We start from the raw sequence: 12,948 nt of genomic DNA, 5'->3' as shown, positions 1-12,948 counted from the left end.
TTTTCTCCCACTGACTGAGAAGAATGCTCAGTATGAAGTCACAGTTTTTAGTATCACAGCCCTTTTTTTGCAGTTCCCTTTGCTGTGCTTTCAAAGTTGCTTACATCTCTGGCAGGGGCCAAAACCACATGTGGCAAATCATCTCTAGAATGTTATGGGTTCTTACACAGCTGCTCAGTCTGTGAGTGCTGCTTCCTTCACTTCCTTTGTGGGCAGGGAAAGGTGGATAGTTTCCAGCACCCATGACTGATATTTTACTCTGGTATGCAATGATAAAGAAAGGCACAGCTCGTTTATCAGAGTACACCAGGACCAGCTCAGAAAGTAAGAACAACAACTGAAGAGAGCAGAATGGGTGTTTGAACATCTTCTATGTCCAGAAATGTCTAGTTGAATGTCCATATGGCTTTCATCTCAGCTCTGCCTTAGAGCAGCTCTTGACACTTCTGTGGTTGCTCCTCTAGCTTTGGTCTTGTTGTGTGGACACTGCTCTTAGGCCAGCTCTCACGTGTTCTTCATCTTGTATTGCTCACAAGCATCACTTGTTCCCCAGTTTCTACTTGTATTTGACATCCCTGCCCCTGATCATATGCAGCTCAAGACCTCATGGAGTGCATGGTGCAGCTTGTCAGGCAAATTTTCCCACCATTCTTCCTCTGTGCTTGCTCCATATGCTCTCCCAGTCACTGTGAGGAATGGGGCACTGAGTGACATGGCAACAACCCCAACAAAGAGCCTCCACATTCACACACCAGAAGTTAAAGCTGGAGATACAATGCCTAGCAATAAAAGACTAACATCAATAAAATTGTTGGGAAGAAAGAAAAGCATTTAAGCACTTTGGAAGATTGCTCAAAATTAGTACTAGTTTTTTTTAGGGAAAAACTAAGGTTAGGATCCTAGGGAAGTCATGGTACTTTTCTGCAGTAAGATAACACTCATGGTATTCAAGGAAGACTGAAGAAAATGGGTGGGGGTGTTTCCTCAGCTGGGAGAAACGAAGGATGAAGATCCTTCTGTACAGTCCTGTCCAGAAATATGGCACAGCCAGAGGTCCTGAGTTGGGCCCTGCCAGAGCACTCCAGTCCTTCCTTCACCTGACCCAGTTGATTATGCCAGTCTTTCACAGCTTGTGCTGGTTGAATAGAAAAGGAAATCTAACTCCTCCCCAGCATTTCAAACTTCTTAAAAATGGCTTACAACACTTTCTATTCATACACAATATCTGATGGTCTGAAATCCTTCCAGGCCTGGAAGCAATTGTTCCATATTTCATAGGGGAGCTGAAATCCCCTTCTGTCCAGCTATATGTAGTTCCCATTTTTAGCCTACAGAGAGATGGGGATATAAAGCCTATTCCACAGGAAGAAAACATCAATCTACATCCTATAGGCCACAAAACAATCACCAGAAAATAATGAACTTTGCTTGCTGCTGACCTGAGCAGAATTCAAACTGTGAAAATTTCCATGTCCAAGATCAGTCAGCTTAGCTAAAGTGCCTAAGTGAGTTTAATTTTTGCAGACTTGACTTTCACTATTTGATTATTTCAGGCATCTCATTTTCTCGAGTATTACTTAGAGGAGGAATGAAAATAAAATGATACATGAAACCGTGAAATGAAATAGAAGTAACATTCACAAAAGAGAGAGAGAGGAGAGCTGGTTCCAAAGCAAGCAAAATTTCACTGGAATAGACAGAGATGCTTTTGTTTATGCCAGGACTCTGTTTTTCCCAGAGAAGTCCAATATAGAAAAAAAAGAAAACAGGATAGAGGAAGGTCATCATTATTACTGTAGATCCTAAATTAGATTTCCTAACTGTATCTTGATTGATCTGTAAGGTTTTTAGAGATAGGGAGCCAAAAACATTAGGGGGAAAATCGAATTTTATGGAAACCCTATCAAGATAATAATTTTCCCTGGCTTCTTTTGCTTCTGCTTGAAGCCATTCACAAAGTAAAACATCCCTCCAAGCCCAGCAGTGCCCTCATGGCAGTGTCTCCCAGAGCTGGAGCCAAGGCTGAGTGAGCTCTCTGTGCCCCTGCAGCTCTCCCTGCTTCAGCCAGGGCACCCAGGCTCAGCACAGCACTCCTGTGCCACAGCCCAGCAGCACTGGGATTTTCCCAGCTGCCCGCAAGCTGCTGCTGTGTGTGCTATCCTGGGCAACAGGCAGAGCTTGTCGGGTAGAAGGAAGCCTGCAGGGAAGTAAATCCACTGCAAAATACCTTCACAAATGACAAATATAAAAACCATTAAAACTGAAAAAAGATCTTACCATGAGAATATTTCACCTACACGTACTTCTCTTGCTATCTACCAAGATAGGGCTGTGGCATAATATTTACAGGGATGGGGATTTTTGAACCATACAGCTTCTGAGCAGACAGAAATTGGTAAAGGTCCAAGCTGGGACAGATTTAAACAAATCCATGGTGTTTTGAGAGTGGGTTAGCAGCTGCCATGGACCAAAATCCAGGACTGAAAATCACTAATAATACCTAGCTACCCACAGAAGGCTTCAACTCAATCCTCCACCACTGACAACTCATTATTGGGTTTAGATGACATTACAAATAAGCATGCTTTGTGGAGGATGTCATCATTTTGTAAGGATTTGGTAGTCTAAGGTTCCTACTGCAGGTTCATTCAAATACGCACATTTTAAAAAAAAAAGTAAAAACAATCACATCTAGGACACACACTTCTCTAGGACATTTGCCACTGCTGTCAGGGTGGAGATACTGTTCATTTTCCTCAGCAGGCTCAGCATGTGTGCTTGAGTTCTCATGCTGTGGAAATCTGCTCTCTCTGACTAGCAGGTGAGGAAATGAATTACAGCTACCATCCCTCCAGGCAAAAAAAAAAAAAAAAAAAAAAAATCTATTTGTTGTCACAGCAGTTAGGTGTGAGATTTCATTGTCCTTCACTTTTGGAGGAATTCTTTTTGTCTGCAGATCAGCTACTATTAATATCTACATACTTTCCAGGATGTTGTTTTATCTCAGCTGCCTTTTTCACTCATATCACAGAGCCATTAGACACAAATTGTACTGGATTGCCTAAGGAAACCAAGTGATTGCCACCCTCAGCTTTTTCTCCCTCTCCCTAGCCAGCTGGCCCTTGTTGGAGTACCTCTAGATGTCCCCTTTTTTATTCCTCTTCACCTATTGTAGGTCAGGGCCTCCACACTCCCTAAACGATAGCAATTTCCCTCTGTTTCTTTAAAAAATCAATCCAGTAGAATGGAAGTTTTTCAGCTATTTCAGTCCAGTAAATAACTGCATTTAATTTGGCACCTGAAATTCCTTTATTTCACTCTGCCTTGCCAGGTAGAAGCAGAAGACATGATGGTACAAAATCAACATTTTGTAGACAATAGTATATAGTCCATCTAAAAGGGGCTGGCTTATGACTCTCTGGCACAGAGATGAGAAAAAGATTCTGATGTTACCAACATCAACATAGAAATATTCTGAAGAAACCTGATCTCTCAAAAGTATCAGATGAGTCACAATTACTCATTCTCTCCTTCAGTTGGTTGGGGAGAGGGACTCAGAGAAAAAGCTTATTAATGCTGGCTCATAATATCTAACAATTTCAGCAACCCACATGTGGTACAGTTACAGTAGCTGTCATGCAGGGGAGACAGAGCCAAGATCCACTCAGTCTCTATTGCTTCTGTCCCAAACTTGCAGCTCCACCATTTCCCGTCAAACCCAAGGTATGAGCTGTCTGTGTAGGAGTGTTTGCAAGTGCTATTTCTCCAAGGCAGTGTAACACTGACACATTCTGATAAGACACATCATCATCCATCCCTGCAAAAGGGCAACTGAGGATGTCTGATTTTTGCATTATAGCTCCAGAGCTGCCAAACAATCTCTGCCTGCTTGTAAGACCTGGGCTAAGAAGCAGCAGGGTCAAAAAGAGCATGTGACACATTCTCAGGAGGAAGGGAGACAAGTTGCCCATCCAGAAAACTGTGCTTTTGGTGGTTTGAAGACAAAAGAAGCTTGTATCAGAAAATATTTGTGTACAGGCCATTTGAAAACATTCAGATAATGTTATGACTGAATTACTCAATTCTATTTTCACAGTAAACTCTGCTATAGCAAAACTCCCTTTAGAGCAAGGAAAATTAAAGTCACTAATTGTTTCATATGTTCAATGTGGGAACTGCAGTTTCATTTATAATGAAACTTTGATTACACTGTAATTGTTCTAGCAGAAAATTTTTTCCATTTTCTGAGGCTTCTGCAGTATTTTCATACTGTCTGTGTCTGCAGTAATTTTCATATTTCTTGACTAGCATTGTGTAATCACACATCTTTAGGCTTCCAGAACTGTGGTTCATATTGCCTAATTCTGAAATTTTGGGCAAACTCAATGGAAACACTCTTCTTTAGTGGGGAAAACTAACAGAAATGCAGTGTTTTGGATAGCCTGGTAAGTCCTGACTGCTCTGTGCAGAATCCCAAGGGAAACACCAACTCATACTTTTTACTTTACTTGAAAGTATTCTGCACTTGACATGTCCTCTAGTGCTTTTCCTGTAACAGAAAGCCACTCTTCCCTTCCAGAAATTGTTTCCATGACTTCCTAGTTTATTTAGTAATTGCCTACAAAGTGTGAGCATCCCTGCACTGAGCATTTGAAATGAGAAAGCATCATTGAAAAGACCTTCACAAACTTGTTCCCAAGGTAATTAAATACATGAATGACACTCCTCATGACCTTCTCCCCACTGTAATATATTTTGCTTCACGCTCATCCATGAAGATCACCTCCAGGTGGTTATTGGCATAACTTTGAATGTTATAGTTGTTGATATTTCTCCTACGTTTGTACTGGTGAAAGAGTGGTTTAGGACTCTGAATTGTTTGTAGAAATCCAGTTTTCTTGCATTTCTATGTCCAGTGCCTACAGGTCTGAAAGCTTCATAGAATAATACATAGTAATGAGCTGATGTTTATCACTTCTGCTTCCTTTACAGTTTTCCAGTGTCCTCTCCTATTACAAAGGCATATTGTAGCTATCAGGTGGAATAGGAGGGGAGCAATTCTACCCCTTTAGTTCCTTAGAAACCCTAGGGTAATAACATATTTTACAGTGAAGGAAAAAGTATTTGTAATTGATGTCAACAGATATGGGCATGAAATGACTGACAACAATGTGCAATTGAGGCCCAAAGCAGGGGACTGGCAGATGAGACAAGGGTGTTGTTTCCATGTCACTGATATCAGGATTGAACTGTGTAGTGAATATTCACATCACTGGAGTGAGAAGTATTCAATTTCCTCAAGATAAACTCTCTGTAGTCTGAAAGCGTGAAGAAAATGTGTCAGGGCATCCTTTTCTGAAAATGAAACAGGTTTTCAAGATATGAGCAAATTAACACCCTAGATAAAGCTGTATTGCCAGATGACTTCAGCCTTTTCATATTAAACATTCTTTCAAGTAAGGCTTGAATTCTTTTGAGTAACAGTTGTGGGCCTCAGCAGTAATGTCCTTTAGCACTTAGCTGGCATTACTAATGAATTTTTAGGTGTGACATATCTCTGGGTGGGAAAGCTACTATATGAACCATTGAAAAGTGGAACCATTTTAACCTGGATTATGTAGAGGCTTTCCCTGTGCTTCCATTTTATAGATACTAAAGACATGTTCTGCTACTGGTGTTATAAATTGTCCATGTGACACAGGCATTCACTTCTAAATATTTGAGTTCTGTGCTGAACAAAATATGTCTCTATTTTAGATCTCAGTGTTCTCAACTAGAGAAACTGGTACTTCTAAAAGTCTGTTCATCCTTACATAGGACTTGCAATCTTTTGAAAATATCAATGATGGAAGTCTGATGTCATTAAAAATCTGTCTTCATATTTCTTCTTGTGATTTGTGTTTTACTCTGAAGGTTCTTCATTAGTCTTATATTTATCTCCTTGAAATTTCAGTAATTGAGCATATGTAGAGGCTGAATTTAGAGAAAATACATCAGCATCTTTCAGTGTGTCTTGAAGTACCAGGTAGGCTAAAGAAATCCTTTATCAGTTATAATAAATGTCTTGGTTCAGATAATGTCAAAAATATCCATTAACAAATAACATTAGTGCTGAAATACATACCATAATGGATTACGTCCAACTGCATTCTTGATCAAATGTAGAGACATCTAATGATGCTGGAAAAATATAATTAGTAAATTTGATTTTAATATATCATAAACAAAACTAACATGTGGAAAATTATTCAGATTATACTTCAGGAATCTAAAGAGAATTCTTATTATATTACAATGTCATATGTCAGACATTGCCATGAAAAGAAAGAAAGATAAAACTAATTAGAACATTTCCAGTAAAAAGCACTTTTCATTACAAAGTTCCATATGTCAAAACTGAAGCTATTCACAGAAGATGGTTGGTTTTAGTAAATCCTAGGATAATTTAAATTTGAAGTTGTCAAAATACCTCTTTTTGGTTCTTTAAAGCAAAAGTCTTCTCTTCTGACATTAGATTCTTTTTTTTTTTCTGCAGCAATTTTCATTATTGTATCATGAAAAAGTTCAAAAAATAAAAGTCAGTTATCAGGAAAAAATAATGTTTTGATTAAAACAGTCTCTTTTATTATTATAGCATCACTCAGAATTTGTTTTCCATTTCTTTTTGTCCTGACTGAGCTTTGAAATCTCAAGAATTCCTATAGATCAGAGACCTGCTTTTCATGCACCGATGTCAACATTTGATTATCTCAGCATACTGTACCATTCATTTAAGTTAGGAGTCATGAGACAATGTCAGTGTTGTGAAACCAATCCAAACTTACAAATTCTTTATTTGAGGGCATATTTTTTTTAGAATTTCTTTTCAGGCAGATGTTAGTTTAAAATGGTTAACATTTCACACTTTTTTTTTCTCCTTAGACTTTATTACATTATAAAAACAGTTATTGTGTGATGTGAGGCTTTTCTTTATCATCCAGCAATAGACGAGTGGTCCATGAGTGTGTATTTCATGTGCAAATCCTTTGATTTTCTGTTATACAGTTCTGTTGCTGGTTCCATGTTTTTTTAAATGTCATTCCTTTGATCTTAAATAAATTAATTTAGAACCACAAGTAATTGACTGATTTTCCTACCAAAAAAAACCCATTAAATATATTACTTTTTGACCTCTTCTCCCTCACATGCTAGGAGGAATGTTAAAATTCATATCACGTTTAGCAGAACAGCAAATCTGGGCTTCTCAACTACTCAGTGCTTAACTGGATGCTTTTAGTTAAGACTACACTGTTGGCATGGCCAAAAAGAAACTGCCTCTTCAGTAACAGCTCTGGAATCAGTGCAGGGACTACATGATGAAAGCAAAACTTTGACCTTCACACAGATCCTTATTATAAACCAAACCTAAGCATAAAAGCACTCTTCAACGCACGACTGACACTAGAATCAGAGGCAGCCATCTGCTGTATCAGCTACAATTTTGCAGGATTTTGTCATGAGCAGGAGAGCTGCCTGTTCCCAAAGTGACTAAGATTTTTGACCAAGAGTGAGGCAACAGCTGTGCTGTGTGTTGAGGCAAGACACAACCACTCGGAGGCCCTGGACTAGTACTGTTATCCAATGCTACATCTTGGTTTTGGGCTCCATGGATGGATGTTCCACATTTGTTTTACTCCAGACAAGCACTCCCTGTCATAAGAGAACCAGATTCAAATGGCTGGTGCCTCTGGGCCAGTGGCACAGTGAAACTCTTGACAGTTGTAATGTAACTCCATCTTAATCTGTTTATCAGCTAATTATTGCTGACAGGACAGTCACTGAATCTGTGCAGGTACCAGTCACTCAGTTTTGGTGTATAGCATGGCTCAGAGCAGATGGACATGGAGCCAGGAATCATTAACATACTGATACATATCTATCACTTATTAATGAGTAAGACTCTTATGCATTTTCAACAGGACAGTTAAGAGGTCACAATGCCACACAATTATGCTTTTAGGGCAAACTCTGATCCTCTCAGGCATCTAGCAAGGAAAGGAACAAAGGCTTCAAATCATCAAAGAACCAGTTAGGGTCACCTTGTCAGTTGCTGACAAATTCTGCTGATGTCTACACTTAGCTGAATTAACCTTTGACTTGGACCAAGGTCTGTTTCAATGACACAAATCGGAAACTTCGGACTTTATCTCCAAATAAGCAAATTGATAGAGTTTTCTGCAGGATCTGGGCAGGCTTGAGTTAGGGTGGCATAGAAAATATTCCACCACACTAAATAACCTTTCAAATCTCCCTTCAAGGCTCTTCTGAGGGAGAGAAATGCTCTCTTAGCACTGTGAGAACTGATGGGAACTATTAGCAAAATCAGTTACTGATGACTTTCATCTCTTCTGAGTGTGGATGGACAAGGGAAGGGTAGTTAGGACATGGGATGAGGTATAACTGTGGGGGATGTTCATGTCCAAGTTAATGCAGGTGCTCAGACTCTGGCAGCCAGCACACAGGATAAACCAAAACCCAGTCAGCCCCTACCTTGCTTCACTTTTCTGAAAAAGAAACTAGATATAAGCCAGCTACAACCCATAGATTGTGTAGCATATGCAAGAAGGAAATGGAACAGTTGTTTAACCTGTCATTAAAAGAACAGCCATCCACTTCATTATCTGATAACCTGTAGCGGGACCCTGAACTGTCCTGAATACCACCTGGACTCTTAATACACCATATTCTTAACTTAATTCTTCAGAAAAGGAATGGCTCTATCTAAAAAGACTCACACTTTCAGTCTGCTGTTTCCTAGAGAAGGGCACCACAAAAGCTTCCTTCAGATGGCAAGCATCCACTTTGTGGCCAAAAATATTCTAATGCCTTCTTCATCTCTGTAATTGCTGCTTTTAATATTCCCTGTCTGACCACCTCGGAAATAAGGCAAAAAATAAAAGCAAAATACATTGATTCTTACCTTATTGGAACATTTTAATGGTATGGAACCGCATTTAAAGAAGAACACATAGTTACAAAGGCATCTTCATGACAGATTTAAAGACAACAATAATTTAGCAGCTCAGTCAGTAGCAACACATTAACAACTAAATCCAAAGGCAGACGTCTTCAGCTTTGTAGCCTTAGCATATACCGTGGCTCACCTCGCAGGCAACGTGCTATTACAGGAGATGAGATTTTGCACCCTTACACTCAAATTGCTGTCAACACAGATTCCTCTCTTACAAGGCTTTTGCCTTTAACATAACCCCTGAGGTTATGTTAAATAGGAGAAAATTGTATCAAGCATATAGCATAACAGGAGGTGTAGCATGTTAGAGGCTTAGCATGCACATCTCTGCATCACTATCCAAGATTGCCCACTTGAAACATGTTGAAGCAGAGAGGGTGAATTCTGACTGGAAGTTGTCATCCACCTTCTACCCCCCAATTTTGACACAGATTGGCTTCATCTTTTCTCAGTACTGCCTCCTCTGACATACAGAGTCAAGAGGTAAGAAGGTTTGGTGTATTTGAGGTTAATGCTGTATGACCCTCTAGCATTAGACGGTGCTCACTGTTAAAAGGTAAAACCTTATGCCACCAACCTCAGGACCATGAATGCAAATTTTGGATCAGTTAAAGCCAGACCAACTTTGAAATTAAAAAGGAGTTTTCCACCCGATACAGATCTAGATGTGAGGACAAGCAGAAACCATAAAGATCACAAAAGCAATAGCAGTATATATCAGTAATGTCAGTATCTCTTCAGGCTTCAGATACAGCCTCCAGAACAGACATTATGTTATGCTGCGTAATGTTTAGTAGAATCCAAATTCTATCTGTGACTGGGTGAAATAGGCTGATTTGACTGTTTCCTGTCATTATGCATGGAAATTTGACGTAGTGATGATAAATACTGAGCCACAAAACTCTTCAGAGTTCAGAAGAGATTTCTTGTTTTCAGAATGTTCTTCTGATGATACAACAATGTGACTCGGGACTTATTACATACAGCTGTTCCTTTTAATCTCGTGTATTTAGCTTCAATGTCAATTTCAGACACTCCCCCTGGAGCTACATGGAAATTCGCAAGCAAACATGAGCTGAACCCTGAGAAGGTCACACAAGAGGGAATGAAGGAGCTTGTGAGAGTGAGCGCTCAGAGTACTGAGCAGCACAGCTGAAAGGAAGGGTAGGTGTGCTCCGGGTGCTCACTGCCTCCATGGTGCATGCTGGCCTGGTACCAAGCATCCCCTTACCTCCAGGATCCCCTCCCCTAGCCACTGCCCAGCTTTTGAAAGGTTTGGGCTAGGGTTACCTTTTCTGAGGGATCTTTGGTTGCAATTTAAAAAATCCTAATTTCAGTGCTTATGTCATATTGAATTATTTTGGCAGGAAAGAACTTAATGCCTCTCCTCCTCCTATTTTACACCATCTTATGTAACACCAAGTGAAATAAAAAAGTACACATTAAAAAGAAAAAAACAACTTGTTTGTATTTTATTGTGTTTTCTTTTTGGCTTTATACACCATAACTTTAAATTTTTCCACTATTTTTTGAAAAGTTGCCCAATGATAACAAGTGAAACAGGACATTGCAGTGCTGCAGTAATTGATTAATTTCAAATGAATACCTTTGTTATGGAATGTTTTTCAAAAAAATCCTTTTCCATTCTGCCAGCCCTACTATTCAATTTGTAGACTTGAAATTAAATAGATGTATAGTGTCCTATCAGTCCTGAGTGATGACTTCTGAAGAATTAGGATGACTTATATTTTTTAAAAATTTATTTCATCAGCCTTTAAGGAATATTTTGGGAAGTGTTAAGTGCCAGTAATTTATTACAAGAAAGAACTGTTGAATGAGCTGCATTTATCTCTTCTAGCCTACAGCAGAATTGCTGTATTACTATACTGTAAACATACTGAGATAATTGCTAATGGTGAGTGACAGAATACTCAACAATTTGCCTATGGACAATCTCACTCTGGGTATGACTGACACTGAGGAGTTCTCATGTACCACAGTGAAATCAAAGAAAATATTGTTTCTTTATGGCCTTACAAGAAAAAGTTGCATTTTTATACAAACTGCAAATGCAGTAAAGGTCTTATATAGTATTTAAGGTGTTCAGGTCAGAGGGTTTGGTTTTGGTTTTAGTTTTTTGGTCCTTATAGTTTTGTATTTGAGCTAAAAGAGATGTAAATTGCTACTGTTCTACTCTCACAGCATTTCAGATACTAACTACTAAAAGCAAGTAATTATGCAGCTTATATTTGTGAGGTGATTGGCAAAAGTGCTGCAAAAGCTGGAGCAGTATAGACTGGAAGTCCTAGCATGCTTACAAAGCACATGTCTTTGTAAAAATTACATCATGTATTTTTCTGGTTATATTTCATAAAAAGTTTATTCTATAGAGCTGCTAACTTACTACAAACAGTATATCAGCCTGCCACTCCTCATTCTTTTTTTCTGGCACAAATTTTCTTGAGTTCCTATATATTTTGGCAATCACAAGGATGATATTGAAAAACAGGGAAAAGAATTTATTCACATGCACACTGCTTTAAGCCAGAAGACTTGCCAACTAATATTAGACAGTCGATTTCATACTTGACACAGATTAGTAGTGCCTTAGACCTAGTATCTCTAGACCTGTATTTGTCCATTAAATATCTTTGAATCTTTTGTAAGGCAAACTAGTTTTATGATAGTTTCCCAGGCATACAGAATTGCTCATTATGACAGCATCAGTGTCTGATTTGTGCTTTTGGCTCTGGCAGCAAATAGACCTCCAACTTCCATTTGTGCTAGATGAGTCTTCCTTGAAGGAGGAGAAGAATATGGAAGGTTTGGGGTTTTTTTACTTCCTTTAGCCTTTATTTTTGATGTCATTAAATAGTAGCTTCTACCTCCAGATAATAATATGGAAATGCAGGTAATTAAATCAAAGGATTGTAAAATACGCAGTGCTGAAAAGAAAGCTGCTACAAAATCCATTTGAACAGCATATGGAAAGAAAAATAAAAGTGCAACTGGAGAAATTAATAAAACTTGACCACTGGAATCTCTTAGAGAAGACCCTTGAGAAGTGGGTCCACATGGATCTCATGAGGCTCAACAAAGCCAAGTAAGGGCCCTGCAAATGGGTCAGGGCAACCTCCAGTATCACATATGTGGGATATGAAGCAATTGAGAGTAGCCCTGATGAAAAGGATTAGGAGTACTGCTGTTTGAAGAGGTACACATGAGCTGGCAATGTGCACTTGCAGCCCGGAAGGGCAACCCTGTCCTGGGCTGCTTTAAAAACTGTGTGGCCATCAGGGTGAGGGAGGGGATTCTTCACCTCTGCTCCACTCTGGTAAGACCCCACATGGAGTGCTGTGTCCAGCACTGGAGCCACCAATATAAGAAGAACATGGATTTGTTGATGCAGGAGCAAAGGAGGGCCATGATGATAACTGGGGGATGGAGTAGCTCTCCTTTGAGGAAAGGGGAGAGACGGGTTTGCTCAGCCTGGAGAAGAGAAGGCTCCAACAAGACCTCATTGTGGCCTTCTGATACCTAAAGAGGGCCTACAAGAAGGCTGGAGAGGGACTTTTCACAAGGACATGAAGTGACAGAACTAGGGGAAATGGCTTTAAACTCCAAGAGCTTAAGTTTAGGTTAGAGAGTAGGAAAAAATGCTTCACTAGGAGAGGGTGATGGCACACTGGAACATACTGCACAGAGAAGATGTTCATGACTCATCCCTGGTGCAAAGCCAGACTGGATGGGGCATAGAGCAACCTGATCCAGCTGAAGATGTCCCTGCACATTGCAGGGGTGTTGGAACTAGGTAACCTATAAAAGTCTCTACCAACCCAAGATGTTCTATGATGCAAGATGCCATGGAAATTCTCTAGGATCTGATGTACTGAACAAAGTAAACTTCTTAAGTTATGGTTTGGCCTTAAATGCATAGG

The sequence above is a fragment of the Lonchura striata genome, chromosome 3 (genome assembly GCF_046129695.1).
Source record: "Lonchura striata isolate bLonStr1 chromosome 3, bLonStr1.mat, whole genome shotgun sequence".
Lineage (NCBI taxonomy): Eukaryota > Metazoa > Chordata > Aves > Passeriformes > Estrildidae > Lonchura > Lonchura striata.
Note: the sequence above shows the minus strand (reverse complement) of the source record.